The sequence below is a fragment of the Mobula birostris genome, chromosome 24 (genome assembly GCF_030028105.1).
Source record: "Mobula birostris isolate sMobBir1 chromosome 24, sMobBir1.hap1, whole genome shotgun sequence".
In the NCBI taxonomy this organism is placed as follows: domain Eukaryota; kingdom Metazoa; phylum Chordata; class Chondrichthyes; order Myliobatiformes; family Myliobatidae; genus Mobula; species Mobula birostris.
This window is the reverse complement of record NC_092393.1, coordinates 56,076,227-56,096,288: the sequence shown is the minus strand read 5'-3', so window position 1 is coordinate 56,096,288 and position 20,062 is coordinate 56,076,227. Positions and strand designations below refer to the sequence as shown.

Sequence of the window (20,062 nt, the reverse complement as noted above, 5' to 3'; positions counted from 1 at the left end):
GTGAATAATGTTATGAACCCTACTGAAGCTGTGAAGATGTGGGTTTTCAAGCATGATCAGAATGTTGTTATGATTTTTAATATTAAGGTCACTTTTAAACAAAAATAATTGATTATGGCAAAATTTACTAATAAAATGAAGTTTAGTATAGTTTATTATGAAAGTTTTGCATTTCTGTCATTTTTCATGGGAATAAGAGAGGTCATTTATCCCCTCGAGTCTCCTCCACCATTCAGTGAGATCATTTGATCTAATTACAGATTCACTACTTATCCTTTTAGGACCATGGTTCAAGCCTGGTTCAAATGAAGCTTAATCCACTGATACAGCTACTTCCTATCCTGTAATGATTGCTAGTAAGCTATGAAATGGAATTTCTCTTTCAGCTACATGTTCACCTTCATAATCTGATTTTTTTCCCTATGCTGGTTTCAGTTGTCTTAGAATCCTTGAAGTACAGTTCTTATTTATACTTATATACTCAGTGGCCATTTTATTAGGTAAACCTTCTTAATGCAAATATCTAATCAGCCAATCATGGCAGCAACTCATTGCAAAAAAGCAGGAAGACATAGTCAAAAGATTCAGTTATTGATCAGACCAAACATTGAAATAGGGAAGAAATGTGATCTAAGTGAGTTTGACCATGTAATGATTGTTGGTGTCAGACAGTGTGGTTTGAGTATCTCAGAAACTGCTGATCTCTTTGAATTTTCATGCACAATAGTCTCTAGAGTTTATAGAGAATGGTGCGAAAAACAAAAAAAAATCCAGTGGGCGGCAATTCTGTTGGTGAAAGCGCCTTGTTAATGAGAGAGGTCAGAGGAGAATTGCCAGATTGGTTCAAGCTGACAGGAAGGTGACAATTACTGAAATAACCATGCTGAACAACAGAAGAGACTCTCTGAACATGCAACATGTCGAACCTTGGGCTACAACAACCGAAGACCACAAACATACACCCAGTGACCACTTTATTAGGTACAGGATGTATCTAATAAAGTTGCTGCTCAGTGTATATTTGAGGTACTCAGGAAACAGAATCTTCTTCCCATGTGGACTATCCTAATATGCACCACAATGATTAGATCTTTCCTTAATCCTCCAATCATCTCTTTTACTAGTTTTGAATGTACTTCTACCGGAAGGGCAACACGCCAATCGTGAGTGTTGATCTTGGTGGGTGAAGTGGGGTAATGATTGTTATTGGACTTGGTGCCAAGGAGTACTCCAAGTGCACTAGTCCTTTTGTTCCACGATCATTCCCATGGAACACCATGGGACCTGATCCATTGCTAGCAGATCCTTTCTTGGATATGTGGCCCAAAACTGCTTACGTCCAGGATCAGAGGGCACAGCCTCAGAATAGAAGGATGGGCGTCCCTTTAGAACAGAGATGAGGAATTTTTTTCACCAGAGGCTGGTGAATCTGTGGACACTAAGCTATTGGGTATATTCAAAGTGGACATTGGTAGGTTTGTGATTAGTAAGAGCATCAAAAGGATGAAGGCTGGAGAATGGGGTCCAGAGGTAAAATAGATCAGCTATGATCGGATGTCAGAGTAGGCTTGATGGACTGAATGGCCTAATTCTGCTCCTTTCTTATGACCTTCTAGTATCTGGAGATCTGAACTATGAATCTGGGGATGTAAGCTTAGGAGAATTTAAATTCAAGTAACTAATTAAACACTTGTCGCAATACTGTTAAGCATGAATCTATTTAATTATTATTTCAAATGTTGCAGGATTTACTAATGTCCTTCAGGGTCTACATTTTTTGGTAGTCGGACCTATGGAATCTGGATTGACAAATGAGATTTATACTGCCTTCTGAAAGCCATTTATTTCATGAGGAAAATTAAGGTTGCCCAATTAATAAAGGTCTCCTCATTGATGACCAGGAAAATATCTTAAAACACCACAAAGGTTCTGACTGTTCAAATAAGTGAATGGAAGATAGATCGCAGTAGTGAGTTGTATGTTCTCAAGAGACATTGTGGTAAGGAAGGATGAGTAAAACCCATTCCATCACATGTATGAATATTCAAACCATTTTCATGTGTTCCTTATTTAGTGAAGCCACAGCCTGGCAGAAGGAAACACCTGCCTAAATATAGTGCCTCCCTAATATTGATTGCTGAACAATTTCACAAGATGATTTGGTTTGGGTATATGGTGACTATTGTTACATACAAGGTGTGACCCAGCAAAGTGTATAAATTATATTGAATAGGCTGTAAAAAAGCAAACTGCTGGATGATCTTAGTGGGTCAGAGAGCATCTGTGGGGGCAGAGGAACTGTTGATGTGTGGGGTCCAGACCTTGCATCAAGGTTTGACCTCTCAAAATGAGGCTTTTCCTTTTTCTGTGGTTAATGGAATCCTCTTGTCTTATGAGGATAGATTGAATGAACTTGGGCCTTTCTCTTTGGAGGGAAGGAGAATGAGAAGTGGTTTGATAGTGTACAAGGTAAGAAGCAAGGATAGAGAGGATAGCAAGAGTCTTTTTCCCCAGGGTGGAAATGGTAAGGGGGTGTAATTTTAAGGTAATTGTTGGAAAGCTTAGGGGGGGAAGTCAGAAGTAAGTTTTTTTTTCTGTGCACAGTGGTGGGTACATGGAATGCCCTGGTAGGGATGGTGGTAGAGGCAGATAATTAGAGATATGTAAGGAATTTTGACTGAGTGCTGCCACAGCAACAACCTCTTACTCAGTCAGCAAAACCAAGGAACTGATTATTGACTTCAGGAGGAGGAAACTGGAGGTCTAATTGCCAGTCCTCATTGGGGGATCAGAGGTAGAGAGGGTCAGCAAATGTAAATTTCTCAGTTTTATCATTTCAGAGGACCAACCTGCCCTAAGTGCAATTATGAAGAAAGCACAGCAGTGCCTCTACTTAGAAATTTGCGAAGATTTGGCATGACCTCTAAAACTTTGACAAACATCTTTAGATATGTAGTGGAGAATTTATAAACTGGCTGCATCATAGCATGGTATAGAAACACCAATGCCCTTAAATGGAAAATCCTTCAAAAGGTATTGGATGCGACCCAATTTGTCAAGGGTAAAACCCTACCAACCATTGAGCGCATCTATGTAGAGTATTTTCACAGGAAAACAGCATCAATTATCATGGACCCCCACCACCCAGGGTCGTGTACTCTTCTCACTGCTGCCATCAGAAGGTACAGGAGCTTCAGGACTCAAACAACTAGGTTCAAGAACAGTTATTACCCCTTAACCGTCAATCTCCTGAATGAGAGGGATAACTTCATTTGCCCCATCACTGAACTGTTCCCAAGACCTGTGGACTTTCAACAGCTCTTCATCTCATGTTCATGATATTTACTGCTTATTTATATATTATTATTACTTTTTTTTTCTTTTATCTTTTGAACACTGGTTCTCTGCCCTGTTGGTGCAATCTTTTATTGATCCTATTATGGTTATTGAATATGCTCACAAGAAACTGAATCTCAGGGTTGTATATGATATATATGTACATTGATAATAAATTTACTTTGAACTTTGACTGGCTGAATTCCCACACAGTTTGGTTTTTTTTCGCTCCAGATTCCAGTGAAAGCTGTCTCTTGAATTTGCTGTCTTCTCTTCCATTAACTTAGTGACTATGTTTCAAAAATATTATATTTGCAATGAAATTTTATGGTAGGGACTTTGCCCCTATGAGGAATTATGAGCTAGTCACTGATTCTGACATTGTCTTGGACATCTGTACGTTTGATAGAATATTGTTGGATAAGCTCAAGTAAGTTTATTTCCTTTTTGGTTCACTTACTATCTGCTGTAGACTGAAGGCTGATTTATACTTCTGCGTCAAATGGACACCATAATCTATGCAAGTGGCCTACGCGCATTGTGAGCATTTATACTTGTGCGTTGGTGTGTCTGTGTTGCTCTGCAATTTGGGCATGTCGCGCATGCGCATACACCTGCCCGTGCAAGGCTTCGTGGTCATGGTAGTCTTTCCTGGGGTAAACAAGTTTAAAGCGAGCGTCTTTTTTTGTAAAAGCAAAAAGTGTCCTCCATAATTTCAGAGGTCTGTAAAGCTTAATGGAAAACACTGCAGCCAGAGTTCCTTCCCTGCTCTTCAGTCGTCCGATGGGAAGCTATTGCAACGTAGGAGGAAATGCAATGCTGCCAAGCGGACCAGTCACAGTTGTTGCGGTCTGCGTTGCCGCGACGCGTAGATACATTTTGGGAGAGGTGCGCATCAGGCTACAGCACAGGGATCCACGTATGCTCTGTGTAGGGTTCGCGGCTACGCCGTACCTACAGCATTGATTTGACGCAGAAGTATAAATCAGCCTTGAGTTTGGTCATTGGTGCTGCAGAAGTTATTAAAGTCCTAATCAGAGTACTTATGGTACTTCCTACTTTCTGCTGTATAAAGATTAACGATCTTAGATTAGCTTTATTTGTTAAGTGTACATCAAATTATATCAGTGAGAATTGTGCTGGGCAGTCTGCGAGCGTCACACACTTCCAATGCCGACATGCCATGCCCACAACTCACTAACCCTAACCCGTACATCTTTAGAATGTGGGAGGGAGCTAGAACACTTGGAGGAAACCGCGCAGTCACTGGCAGAACATACAATTCCTTACTGGCAATCTTACAACTGACGTTGTAAAGCATTGTGCTGACTGCTACACCGTGCTTCAGGTGCAGCTTGGTATTTAGTATCTGAGGGAAGTGGTGATCTGCAAAAAGTTTTTCAATTCATTTTTTGAGCTAATGCTATGTGACTTGAAAAATTAGAGTCTTGGGACAACTTCTTAGAATATACGCAACTATGCTGCCATTGCTCATGGGTCTGCCATGATTGGGTTAGGGCAGAGATGTAGTGAACCAGACGTGGTTTATGTCAGTTGTGTAGTTTGATTTTTCAGCACTATTGAGACTAACTCATTTTGTTAAGTTTCACATTGGCAGTGTTGGCATTTAAGTTTTGCTGCAGATTATTGTTACAAATCCTTGGATTATCAGTCCAATAGATTAGCCATTACTGAAGATGATTTTATTGCATCATTTAAAAAATTAGGATCAGTACTTACAAAGACAGTTTAGGACTTTGTTGTGGAATGTAGAATATCACCTAAAATGAAAGGTTCATTTACTATCAAAGCATGTATCCATATAGAACTCTGAAATTTGTATTCTCCAGATAGCCATGAAACAAAGAAAGAACATGGAAGTCATTCAGAGAGAAACATCACACCCACCCCACCCCCTGTACAAAAAAGAATGGCGCCCCAATCATCAACCCCTCCCCCTACACAAAACAGTACAAAAACGTCAACCCCCAGGAAACAACCCCTTCCCAGCACAAAAATCTTAACAGAACATCAACCCGCAAAATCATCCCCTCGCACAACAAAATGGAAAAGGAGTGGGCGATTTTTTTAAAAAAGCATAAAAACCTTAAGTCTGAAAAAAGTCCACAGTCCATAAACACAATAGTCCAATCCATACACGCAGAACCACGATATCATTCTATTATATCACTGACATTCATCAGAAGAGAAGAATACCACACGAGGCAGAGAGGACTTACCTACCTGCCACGGTGAATTACACAGCAATAGGCCACTCACTTTGATTGCTCCTTCTCCAGCAGCAATCAAAAGGCAGGCAGTCAGTGCTGGAACTCTTAATCAGCTTTTGCATTTGCCTCAATGCCTCAGTCTTCTTCCACTTTAAATGGCGAAATGGAGTTGAACATCAGCCCGCGTTCCATCTTGAAGTTTTTTCGCATTGAGGCTGTCCGAGTTCACACTTGATGTCTGGAATCTTTTTGGAACCAGTAAAGCACTGGATCACTCAACTGATCTCCAAATTGTAAATCACAGGCTCTCACAGTCCCAGAAACTCATTTAAGGTGAAAAACAGACATAAAAGAAGTAAAAAAATCTATTATTGTGCCATCTGGGAGATGTTGACTGAGGAAGCATTTTATACTGGCGCCGAACAAGAACAGAAATAGAGGTAGCATGGCGAATAGCATGCTACAGTTGGAGTGTGGAGTTCAATTCCAGGGACCTCTGTAAGGACTTTGTATGTCCTCCCCATGAGTTTCCTCTGGGTACTCCAGTTTCCTCTCACAGTCCAAAGACATACCCGTTAGTACAGTCGGCCTTCTGTATCCGCGGGTTCCGCATCTGCGGATTCAACCAACCGTGGATCGAAAATACTGTACAGATTTCCCCCGCTATCTGAAAGTAGAGCGGAAATGGCGTAAAGTGAAGAAGCAATTACCATTAATTTATATGGGTAAAATTTTTGTGCGTTCCCAGACCCAAAAAAAACCTACCAAATCATGCCAAATAACACATAAAACCTAAAATAACACCAACATATAGTAAAATCAGTAATGATATGATAAATACATGGTCCATATAAAGTAGAAATAATGTATTACAGTACAGTGTAATTTCACTTACCAGAATTGGGAAGACAGCAACACACTGGAAGGTTCACACATTTTTCTATTATAGTTCTTTGTAAGCACTCAAAACATCCTGCAAACCTGCACTATACCTACGTGCCCTTTCAAAATTCATACTTTTCTGTAATCATTGCAGCACTGTCAATCGTAGCGAAAATCTCATGCAGTTCAAAGCTATGATGTGCACACTGCCTCTATAACGGTTCGCTGCAAAACAAATGCTGAACGCTATTTTTGCTTTTTGCCACTCTCGCTGCTCGGGGTGCGCGCTGCTTCTGTAACGGCTGGCTGTAAAACAAACGCTGAGTGCTATTTTTGCTTTTCACCACTTGCGCTGCTTGGGGTGCACGCTGCCTGTATAACGGCTCGCTGCAAAACAAATGCTGAACGCTATTTTCACTGAGGCAGCATCAGCGTTCCCAGAAGAGCTACGATGGTTGCGTCTGTACTGAACATGTACAGACCTTTTTTCTTGTCATTATTCCCTAAACAATACAGTACAGTATAACAACTATTTACATAGCATTTACATTGTATTAGGTATTATAAGTAGTCTAGAGATGATTTAAAGTATACAGGAGGATGTGTGTAGGCTATATGCAAATACTACGCTATTTTATATAAGGGACTTGAGCATCCGCCAACTTTGGTATCCGCGGGGGTGGGGTCCCGGAACCAATCCCCCGCGGATACGGAGGACCAACTGTGGTTTAATTGGTCATTGTAAACTGTCTTGTGGTTAGTCTAGGCTTGCATAGGTTGGTTGCTGGTCAGTGCAGCTCATTAGGCCGGAAGGGCCTGTTCCACGCTGTATCTCTGAATAAGTAACTAGATTAGATAGTATTGAGGCGGAAGAGACTGCAGGAGAACCAAACTGTTGGAGAAACTGTGTGTTGAGCAGCAACTGATAGATCAGAAATCATAGGTAGAGAGAGAAGTAGAGTTAACGTTTCAGGTTAAAGATGTAGTTAGAAACAGGAAAGAGGGAAAACAAGATTAGACACTAATTTACGCAAACACGAGGAATTCTGCAGACGCTGGAAATTCAAGCAACACACATCAAAGTTGCTGATGAATGCAGCAGGCCAGGCAGCATCTCTAGGAAGAGGTACAGTCGATGTTTCGGGCCGAGATCCTTGTCAGGACTAACTAAAGGAACAGCTAGTGAGAGTCACTAATTTACTCTCCTTCCCAATTTTGTGTTAATGGAATTTTGACTTGAAATATAATTTTGCATCTTCTGCAGATGCTACCTGACTGGTTGCTATTCCAACATTTTCTGATTGATATATCTTAACGTCTGTGTTTGTTTTTGATCGCCATAAAGTAATCTGCAAAAGTCAATGCCTAATATATATAGCTAGGGTGCCTAAGACTTTTGCACAGGACCGTATTTGTCAACGTGGAGCATTTGTGAATCTGTTGGGTAATTTTTTTCCCAGAATTAGGAGTTGCCCATTTAAGACTGAGATGAGCATGTTAGATGACTGAGTGGCACCTAATTAATTAGCTTGTTTATTTCGGCTTTTTTTTCTTAAAGATGTGCTGGGTGCCTTCCGGCTACCACTGCATCGCTGCATTCCCCGCGGCTATGTATCGGTCCGCGGCCCGGAGGTTGGGGACCACTGCCTTAGAGAAAGTGCATTGCACATTTTTTCAGAATAATCCCTTGACTTCAAAGGTTAAATTGTAAGGAGAGAGTGAGTTATATTCTGGGAAACTGGGAAAGTTAAAGGTAATTGAAGTGTTTACAGTAGTAAACTTTAAATGAGGTAGATAGAGAATTTTTTTTCTCTGGGGACTGATAAATTAGTATGAGCACAAAAATCTGTGTCATGCCTTTCCACCAGAGAAACTTGGAAACATTTCTCTTTGCAGAGTGTGGTAGGAATTTGGAACTATCTTCTGCAGATGGAAGTTGATGTTGGGTAATGATTTTAGATCTGCAATTGAAAAACATTTGTTATCTAGGACAAGACGGGAAATAGAGTCGAGTCACAAAAATGTGAAGGATCAAGGTTTAAGACTAAATTGATTACCTGCCCTAGACCCTCTCTCTCTCAAATTTCTGTCATAGTTCCACATTTGAACCTAGGCTGTAGGCTCATCAGTCTTGCTGATTGTACTACTTGCACTAAAGTCAAAGCCAATTTATTTTCCAAGTGCATATGTGTTTCTATATACATACTACTTTGAGATTCATTTTCTTGCAGGCATTTACAGGAAAATAGAAATACAATGGAATTTATGAAAAACTGTATATAAACAAAGACTGACAAGCCACCAAAGTGCAAAAGAAAGCAAATTGTGCATATAAAAATTAAATAATACTGAGAACATAAGTTATAGAATCCTTCAATGTTGTAGTGAGTGAAGTTATTCATGCTGGTTCAAGAGCTCATGTGCCTAGTCTAGCTCAGTTTCTGGTCAATAGTGACTCCCAAGAGGTGGTGGTGGGGAGAGGGGGGAGTCATTAATTGTAATGCCATTGAGCATCAAGGGTAAGTGGTTGAATTGTCTCTTGTTCAGGATTCTCATGGCTTAGTGCTATATAATGCTTATGATTTTACTTGCAACACGTGAACCCTGCTGGAAAGTTGCCTTGGTATTGCCTGGCACAGGCAAGGACTGCTTCATTTTCTGAGACAGTACCAAATGGAACTGAAGATTGTGCTATCATTAATGATCATTCCTACTTTTGTCCTTATCACTAGTGAAGCAGCTGAAGTTTGTTGGGCCTTGGACACTGTCCTTAGAACACTTGAAGACGAGTGATAGACCTCTGACAACCACAACCACCTTTTCTCCCCCCGCCTACACTGCTGCATTTTGAGATAAAGCTAATAAATCAGTTTTGTACTGAGTGTGTCTCATTGGAAAATGTTTTAAATTCTTTTTCTCTCTGAAGACTGTGACCATAAAACGCATTAACATTTAATATTTTTGCTCATTACAAATGGATACAAATTTGAATTTTTCCAATGACTATTCATTTGCAGGTTGTCGCTCTTTAGTTGGCTACATAGTCATGCATTCCTTTCCTGATAAGATGCATCAACCCAACTAACCATTAAAAATCAAATTTAATTTCAAGCTGATTCAATCCTACTTCACTTCATTTCAAATATTGTACTTTCACTTGTAACATCAATGGAATTTTTGAGTTTGTCATCTCCATACCTTCTCATGGTCAAATAAGAAGTCAAATTTCATAATGGCTCTTTATTGCAAGGGAATTTGAATACAAGTTCTTGTATAAACTGTACAACTGTCTTCTTTCAGTTGTACAGAGCCCAAGTAAGACTGCATCTGCTTGATAGTGTATGTTTCTGATCTTCTGATAAAGGTAGCATAGCAAACGTTTACCAGGCTGATGCCTGGGATGGTAGGTTTTCCTTATGAGCCTTTATGCTCTTAAGATTAGAAAAATGAGTGGTGATCTGATGGAAATGTACAAAACTCTTACAGGGCTTGATAGTGAGGAGGAGGAGATGATAGCGGCGTGACGCAGCTCGCAGCGGCCACTCTGGTGGTGATGTCTGTTATTTGTCAAGTAGGGTGCCGTGCACAATCCTGATTTGATGGAGACGGACGTGAGAGCACGGAGGAACATCTGGTGAAACTTCTGAAATGCCTGCTTCGCTGCTGCTGCTACTGTGTGACCCAGAATCTTCGGAGGAGAAGGCCCCGAGTCCTCGACTTTGCTTGTTGCCCGGCGGCTGGGGCAGGGTCGAAGCGCTCAGCAGAGGGTGGTGCTCGGTGCTCGGAGGGGCTGGTCAGAGGCTCGAAGTTTTCGGACGGACTTGGAGTCTGCTGCGGTTGGGTGCTTCCAATGGTGCTGCATCGGCAAGTTGGCAGCGCTTGGAGGTTCATGGCAGGGAGAGTTCCTCCCTTCTGCCGCCTGCGTGAGATGATGAGTCTATCGGGACTTTGAGACCTTTTTTTTACCGTGCCCATGTTCTGCTCTTTATCAAATTATGGTATTGCTTTGCACTGTTGTAACTATATGTTATAATTATGTGGTTTTGTCAGTTTTAGACTTCGTTTGTCCTATGTTTTCTTGTGATATCGTTCTGGAGGAACGTATCATTTTTTTAATGCATGCATTTCTGAATGACAATAAACAAGGACTGAGTGTCCGCATAATCTGACCTAACCTAGTGTGGATGCAGAGAATATTGTTTCTTTGGTTGGGATGTGTGTAGTACTGGGGTCTCAATCTTAAATCAAGGGATCAACCATTTATGACCAAATGGGAAGTGAATCTTTGGCATTCTCCTTCAAAGTGGCCCATGCAGGTTGGTCACTGAGTATGTTCATGGAAAAAATGCATTTTTAGATGTTAAGGAAACAGAAGGATGTGGTTAGTGAATGAAAGTAATGCTGAGGTAACAAGATCAGTCATCATTTAGTGAATGAAGAAATAGTCATGAGGATCCTGTTTTAATTTCTTATGAACCCAGTAGTTCAGACACAGATATACTTAAGTTGTGGAAACTTAAAGAATTAACATTGAGTAACAATACCTGCTATACAAAGAAATCAGTGATCTGTAATTTGATATTAATTCTTACTGACATTCACTTGCTGATGAATGCCATTTATTCTTTTAAGTTCCTTTTCTACTTTCTCATGCAACATATCAATCAAATCCATCCATTTCTAGCTCTATTCACTATTTTTGCTCTCTTTTGCAGTAATTATGTAATTTAATATCTAGGTATATTTCTTATTGTAATATATAGTAGTACTTGTATATTGCACTGTACACTGCTGCAAAACAACAAATTTCAATGATATTATTCTGATGCTCTGTTAATTCATATGCAAACAAATTTATTCTGGGCCTTTGCAATATTTTTTGGAAGGTACATAAAAAGTGTTAGTTTCCTTGTTAATTTTTGCCTTGCACCTGTATCAGAGGTTTTTTTTGATCTTAGTAACAGGAGCAGAATGGTTTCAATTTATTTTCAATATATCTGAAGCTTCACTTTCTATTTGCCTTTTCAGGTGAAGGGCAGTGAAGTGGGGCAAAATGGATGCATGTTCTGGCTGTTCATTGTTTTGTTTATTTAGAGATGCAACATGGAAGACCCATGTAGACCAACAAGCTGCACTGCCTAATTACAGGACAATTTACAATGACCAATTAACCTACTAATTGGTATGTCATTGGTCTGTGGAGGAAATTGGAGCATCTGGAGAAAACCTATGCAGTTCATGGGAGAACGTATGAACTCCTTTCAGAATTGAACACTTAACTCCGGGGCCCTGAGCTGTAACGGTATTATGTTGACCACTACACTGCAGTGGCACCCATGTTCTATATGATTCTTTCTTTGTGTAGAAGTCTTGCGCCTCTGCAGAATGTAATTAGGATTAATAGCGTAATTACACAAGACATGAGGGATTCTGCAGATGCTGGAAATTCAAGCAACACACATCAAAGTTGCTGGTGAACGCAGCAGGCCAGGCAGCATCTCTAGGAAGAGATACAGTCGACGTTTCGGGCCAAGACCCTTCGTCAGGATCTCCCCCTTGTACCCCATCCGTTATTTATTTATATACACACATTCTTTCTCTCTCTCTCTCCTTTTTCTCCCTCTGTCCCTCTGACTATACCCCTTGCCCATCCTCTGGATTCCCCCCCCCTTCCTTCTCCCTGGGCCTCCCGTCCCATGATCCTCTCATATCCCTTTTGCCAATCAACTGTCCAGCTCTTGGCTCCATCCCTCCCCCTCTTGTCTTCTCCTATCATTTTGGATCTCCCCCTCTCCCTCCCACTTTCAAATCTCTTACTAGCTCTTCCTTCAGTTAGTCCTGACGAAGGGTCTCGGCCTGAAGCGTCGACTGTACCTCTTCCCAGAGATGCTGCCTGGCCTGCTGCGTTCACCAGCAACTTTGATGTAATTACACAAGAGCTGTGGCATTGAGCTGTGTATAGAAAATGCACTGTATCTATCCTATTAGCTAACTAACAGAAAAATAGACAGTAGTTTTCAAGTTAGCAAACTAATTAATGTGGTGTCACAAGTATCAGTGCTGGGAACTCAGAATTAATAGTTTTGATGAAAATGGGAGCTTTAGATAAGGAAGCATCTGATTGCTGTACTACAGGAAGGACTTAAAGGTTTTGGAGAGAGTGCAGAAGAGGTTCACTTGGATGTTGCTTGGATTAGAGAATATTAGCTACAAAAAATTGTCAGACTTGGATTACTTTCTCTGTTGTCTCAGAAATTGAGGGCTGACCTGCTAGATTTATGTAAATGTGAGAGGTAGAGTTGCGTTATGTACCCCAGGATGGAGATGTCAAATACTAGAGGATATAGTTTTATGATGAGAGGAAGAAAGTTTAAAAGAATTTTGAGGCAGTTTTGTTATTCAGAGATTGGTAGGTGTTTGGAATGTGCTGTCAGGGAAGTAGTGGAGGGAGATAGCATCACAAACTTTAAGATACATTAAGACAGCCACCTGGACAGGCAGAGAATGCAGGAATATAGACTATGTTTAAGCAGATGGGATTTGTTTGGATTGGCATCATGGTCAGCACAGATGCCATGGGCTGAAGGGCCTGCTCCTTTGCTGTGCTGTTCTGTGTGGCTCAATCACAGAATGTTGAGAGGGGTTGAGTTGTATATTGGTGTTCAGAGGTGAATGTGAGAGGGCTGATCAAGATGCTCAGGTGAGGTTTCTCCTTGTGGAATCTGGAACTGTGTACATAGTTGTGGGAACAAGGAGGAATTTTTTCTCTGAGGATAATGAATCTTTGGAAGTTAGTACCCTGGAGAGTTGTGATGGCCTGACATATCTTCAGCAATGCAGCCAACAGTGTTGAAGATTAAAAGGACCAGCCAGTAATTTGAAGCTGAAGCCAAAGTCAGATCATAATGTTTTTGAATGGTGGCACAGACTTGAAGAACTTTGTGGCTATTCCAGTTTTATTTTTAATATTGTATGTAACTGTTGTCGAAACAGTTGAATATTTTCAAGTATAGCACAATAAACCATAAAGTTTTCTGTCTTTACAGAATGTTGGCATGTTCATGTAATATTGTAACATACAAGAAGCATGAAGTTGTACCTAAGTACTAAAAATAGTACACAGTGGGGGAGTGAGTTGGTGCTGTAGCCAAGGAACAAGTCTACTACATGTGTTCTCCATGAGCTGAAGCAGAAAACATGTTCGTTTGAATGAGTTCCTTTCTGTTACATGATTGACAGTTTTACTTTTTGGGTGGGGCTAGCATCCATATTTGGATTATTATATCACATTCTAATGAGGAACAGATTTGAGATTAACAAAGAGTTCAAAAAACAATCCAAGGGCATTTATGACTTAATTTCAAACAACTTTCCAAACTTAAAATAAAAGGTTCAGGCAATAAGTTAAGTAGTATCTGTTGATAATTAAATTGTGTTATGTTTCAGGTCAGGTGAACTTTCAACAAGTTGAGTGTTTTAAAACAACCAGCTTTCACATTTCAACTCAAATGTTCTGTGCTAAAGTTCATGAATGAATAAAGCAGTGAAATTTGTAGTTTGGATTGTTGTGTATGTTCATCTACCATGCATCTCGCATGGATTTGTGCATGGATTTTTTTAATGGTGACATGAATGCAATCATTTAGTATGAGAGAAGGAAAATCATTTGTACTAGAATAATTTCAAATGCATTGCACTTTATAAGATTTTTCTGAATGATACTTTTCAGAAATCATTTCCTTCAGATTAATATTAAAGTCGAAGTAAAGCTTCCTTTTGAGGTGCTGTAGCTTTCAACCATAATTTCTAGGTGAAACTACATCTCCTTAATGAACACATCTGTTATAAATCATAGCTTGGATGGATTACACTGTCACACTGACAAAAGTCCTACAAATTGTAAATACTATGTTGGTGTTTTTTTTGTGAATTCCTTCAAATAGGGCCCCAACAGCTAATGCTTTTCACTCAATTTACTGCAGCAAACGTGTGAAGGAAAGCATAATTCAGTTCCATTTCAATTTATATACATATTTTATTAGAGTTTAATGTTTAAAAAGCAACCCACCAATTTATAAGGCTATAAGAGCAGAAATAAGCCATTCAGCCCATCGAGTCTGCTCTAGTTCATCATGGCTGTTCTTGGATCTCATTCAATCCATACACCTGCCCTCTCACCAAATCCCTTGTTGCCCTGACCAATCAGGAATCTATCAACTCCAGCCTTGGATATACCCATGGACCTGGCTTCCACCACAGTCCGTGGCATAGCATTCCACAGATTCGCCACTCTCTGGCTGAAAAAAAATCCCTCCTTCCTTCTGTTCTAAAAGGTCACACCTCAATTTTGAGGCTGTGTCCTCTAGTTCTGGATACTCCCACCAGTTGAAACATCCACTCCATATCCAGTCTATGTAGTCCTTTCAACATTCAATGAGATCCTCATGCATTCTGTTGAATTCCAGTGAGTACAGGCCCAAAGCTGCCAAACGCTCCTCATGTTAACCCCTTCATTCCTGGAATAATCCTCGTGAACCTCCTCTGGACTCTTTCCAAAGACAATGCATCCTTTCTGAGATAAGGGGCCCAAAACTGTTGACAGTACTCCAAGTGTGGCCTGACAAGTGTCTTGTAAAACTTCAGTATTATCTTCGTGTTCTAAAAGTTGAGGATAACAAATGACGCATAAACTCTTCTTGGGCTTCCAGCTGTGTCCAAATGTCGATTTTAACTAACTTTCGATGACAATCTCTGCCATATTCATCAGGGAAAGCACTAGATCCTTTTTGAAAACAAATGATTTTGGTAAGTGTTTTATGCTCTCCATAGCACAACAATTTTTTTTTAGTTGCTCACATAAGCTCTTAACCTCTTTAAAATATAGAGCCACTATGATTGAACTAAAATAATGAATGTTTAAACCATTTTCACAAGTTATTGGTGTTTATAATAAAAACTAAAGTTAGATGCACCCTTGTTAGCACACAAAGCAAATGTTTTGAGTTTCATGGTATTCTACAGTGTGATCTGATTTTATTATTTTAGATGGCATTCACATTGACTCTCCTGTCATTTTATTAGGGTATGTGTGCAGTGCTAATTTCAGGAAAATAAATGGCGTTTTGATGATTGTGTAATTCTCAAATAACCTGCTAAATTGCACTAGTTAAAAAATAATCCCTCCATAAGCTTTTAGAATCTGTTGGACCTTAAATGATTCATTATTCTAACTGGGGCTTCCTAACCTATCTGGAAGTGATAGTGTGGTAGCTCTTTGGTGGTGGTGTGTGAGAGAGGGGGGTGAAATTCTGCAAATCCATACTTAGAAGTTCCAAAAGCATTAAAGAAAGCAAGAAAACAGCTCACTGTTCCCAACTGCATTACTGAATTGCTGATTGTGCTACAGAAAAGTATATCATGTATACTAACTTCGATAGGAAAGCTCAGAGACAGTACAGGTAAGTACACCTCCTGCAAAGAGACATAGATCTTAACTGAAACATACAAAGCCATCCAGTAGCAAACAAGGAGAAAATCTGCAGCTGCTGGAAATCCAAGCAACACTCTCAAAATGCTGGAGGAACTCAGCAGGCCAGGCAGCATCTATGGAAAAGAGTACAGTCGATATTTCAGGCTAAGCCCCTTCTGTAGGACCATCCAGTGGAATCTTTGTAGTATTTCTCTTTCACCAAAGCTTGGAACTTGACATGAATCAATCGGGCAGCAGCAGATTTTATGCAGTTTCTAAGATGCTGTTCAGCTGAATCATGTGGTACTTCAACTATATAACTGATGTATATGGGTGGTTGTTGTACGTACTTTTTTGTGAAGTACCCTAGGAGTTGCATATTATGAGTTGAGGTTTGATCGGCTCAGCATTCCTTCTATAGCTGTTCTGATTTGGCAGCGTCCACCATAGTCGCTTCCCTCTCCATTCAACATTTAGTGTTTTTATGTTACTTGTATGCAGTGCAAGTGAAATTTTTTTTAGCACATAATTTATCAGCAGTTTATGGTTATGGTTTAAAGGAACACTTGAACTCAAGGAAGCACTGAGTGTATAGATATATTATCATACAGAGTAGGACTGTGAAAGGCTGATGGTGAATGAATCTACAACTTGAAAATTTTGGTTAGTGTTTCATTTTTCCTCTTCCATTAGTCATTTTTTTTATCATGTTAATCACTTTATGTACTATTCTAGATGTAGCAATTGAAAAACTAGCAAGTGGTGGCATCCTCATCCATTGTAAGATGCAAAAATTGTGAGGATTGTATAATTCCCAAATAACATGCTTAATTACATTATTTATGAGCCAAAAGACTTTGCTCAAGATTCATCTTCCCCACTATGTTTAAAGTTCTGATTTCAAGTCAGTTTTAGTACCATACAAAATGTTAATAAATCAAAATTCACGTGCACTGTCATTTACCAAGCTTACCCATAGAGCATTTTAGGCCTTTTGTTTTCCTGAGTTGGAAGTAATTAACTGTTCAGGGATCACACATTCATTGAAACTGTGAAGCAATTAGAATAACTCCATTACTAGTCTGACTGTAGACAGAAAAGGTTGTGATGAATGTTTTTAGCACAAACCAGGGTTATTGATGCTAATGTAATTTTTCATTGACAAAATCTCAAACTTTTGTGTTCAAAAATAAATGTTTTTTACACCTAAACATGTAAGAAACTTACTTGTAGTTCTATGTACTTTTTAAAATTGCTTTTGAGATGTGGTGATCTTGCATCTAAAATGTATTGTTTATAATTATTGGATTGGCTAAAAAGAAATATAGTCTTTATTAAATTCATTTAAATTTTTATCTCATCTTAATCTATATTTCGGGAGAGTGACATGCATGCTATCTGCACCCCAATATATTTCACATGCTTATTTGTTCACTCTACACCTCAATATATTGCACAAAGGAAGACTGTTCTGTGCAGGTGATTGCAACACGTTGATGGTTTAGATCTGAGGACTTGTTGACTAGATATGGTGATTTTTGACATGTTGTAGAGGAACACACCTAGTACAAAATGCTGAAAGAAATAAACAGTTGACATTTCAAGCAAGTCCTGATGAAGGGTCTCAGCCCAAAACATAGACTTTTTTTTTCTTTCTGTAGATATTGACTGACCTACTGAATTCCTCTGGCATTTTGTATGTGTTACTCAGGATTTACAGCATCAGCAGAATCTCTTGTATTTATGACTTTAACATGTTGATAGTTTACTGTTTCTAGAATGTTATCCTATTTACACAAAACAAATAATGCACAAGTAATAAAGAGCCAAATTTTAAAAATCTTACTGATATGCCAACATAGTGGTATTTTAATGAGTTGAGAACTGCAGGTCAATGCTGAAATAATACTTAAAGATAGGAGTGTTGCAGTAGCTATTTTGATATATTCAGAATGTTGCTTCTGGATTTCAATTTGGTATTCAGCACTATTGTCTCACAGACCTTGGTGAACAAACTCCTTGGTCTAATTACACCACTGTACACTGTATGTTGGACTTCTAGCCAACAGACCTCAGTCGCGATGCAGAACTACTCCTCCCTCCCCACTGCCCTCAACGTGGGTTCCCTCCAGGGATAAGTGCTGGGCCCATTGCTGTACACTCTCCTCACACAGACTGCATGGCCAAACACCCAAGTAATTACGTCGTCAAGTTTGCCGATGACACAACAATGGTGTACCTCATCACCAACATCAATGAGATGGCCTACAGATAGGAGCTGAAAGAGCTAGAAACCTAGAGCCAAGCAAATAACTTTTCCTCAATGTCAACAAGACAAAGGAGATGGTTATAGACTTCAGTGCACTACTCACACCCCTTGTTGCATCTGTGGCATAGCAGTGGAAACAATGAGCAGTTTCAAACTCCTGGGAATGCATATATCGTTTAACTTATCATGGTCCCAGAATACATTCTACACAATCAAGAAAGCTTACCAATGTCTCCTACTTTCTGAGGAGACTGAAGAGAGCTGGACTATGCACATGCATACTCATGTCATTCTACAGAATCAGAGTTAGATTTAATATCACTGGTCATATGTTGTGAAATTTGTTGTTTTGCAGTGGCAGTACATTGCAATACATATTAAAAACAATAAATTACAGTAAGTATATATAAAAACTAAATTAACTAAGTAGTGCAAAAGAGAGGGAAAATGAGGCAGGGTTCATGGTTACATTGTCCATTAAGAAAGCTGATGGCAGAGAGAAAGAAGCTGTTCCCAAAACCTTGAGTGTGTCTTCAGGCTCCTGTACCACCTCCTTGGTGGTAGCAGTAAGAAGAGGGCATGTGATGGGAGTCTTTGATGATGGATACTGCATTTTTGAGGCATCACCTTTTGAATGTGTCCTGGATGGTGAGGAGGCTGGTGCCCATGATGGAGCTGGCTAAGTTTACAACTTTCTGCAGCTTTTCCTGATCCTGTGCAGTGGCCCCTCCATACCAGGTGGTGGTGCATCCAGTTAGAATGCTCTCCAGGACGCAGCTGTAGAAATTTGCAGGGCTTTTTGGTGACATACCAAGTCTCCTCAAACTCGTAATGAAATATAGCAGCTGTCATGCCTTCTTTGTAACTGCATCAATATATTGACCCCAGGGTAAGTCTTCAGTGATGTCGACACCCAGGAACTTGAAACTGCTCACTCTTTCCAATGCTGACCCCTTGATGAGTACTGGTATGTGTTCCCTCGACTTTTCTTTCCTAAAGTCTACAATCAATTCCTTGATCTTCCTGACGTTGGGTGAAAGGTTGTTGTTGCATCACCACTCAACCAGATAATCTATCTCACTTCGATGTACAGGAGAGAGCATCCTAACAAGCTGCATCTGTTCATGGAACGCAAACCACACTACAGCAAACAGGAAGGTCCTAAAACTGTCCAATGCATCACCAGCACCAACCTATCTGCCATCAAAGACATATATACAAAATGGTGTTGGAAAAGGGCCAGTATCATCATGAAAGGTCCCACCTACCCTGCTCATGGACTGTTTGTCGCACTTCCATGAGGGAGGAGACTACACAGCATCCACACCAGGACCTGCAGGCTCAAAATCAGTCACTTTCCCCAAGCTGGAAGGCCAATCAACACTTACACTTACTAACCCACCCCGCCACACTGTTAACCACCACTACTTTATCATTGCCTGGCAGTCATCTTATATACAGACACTCCTCCACCTAGCATTACTTTATAGACTTACAATCAACCTATGTATATAAGCTATCATGTGTATATATGTATGTATGTATATATGTATATACACACACACAAAATTATTATTATTGTGTTCTGTATCTCAATTTTTTTGCACTGCATCGGATTCGAAGTAACAATTATTTTGTTCCCCTTTACACTTGTATACTGGAAATGACATTAAATGATCTTGAATCTTAAATCAAATGCTGTTTTGTAGGCACATGTTTGTGTCACAGCAGCTGTAATTTCGAACTGTTTCCTGGTGTTATCTATAGTTACTTCTAAGTGTTATTTTTTAAATTTATAACACTCAATACCCATTATGTACTTTCTATAGATTTTTGTCATGTTTGATATTTGATTCTTTCAGATGCCATTGAGTT

The 20,062-nt window shown here is 39.7% G+C and overlaps 1 protein-coding gene across 1 annotated transcript in view; it reads left to right on the top strand.

The window, feature by feature from the left end:
• smurf2 (SMAD specific E3 ubiquitin protein ligase 2) overlaps positions 1–20,062 on the top strand; it is a 225,278-nt gene that overhangs the window by 103,829 nt on the left and 101,387 nt on the right. The gene's annotated exons all lie outside the window — the stretch shown is intronic.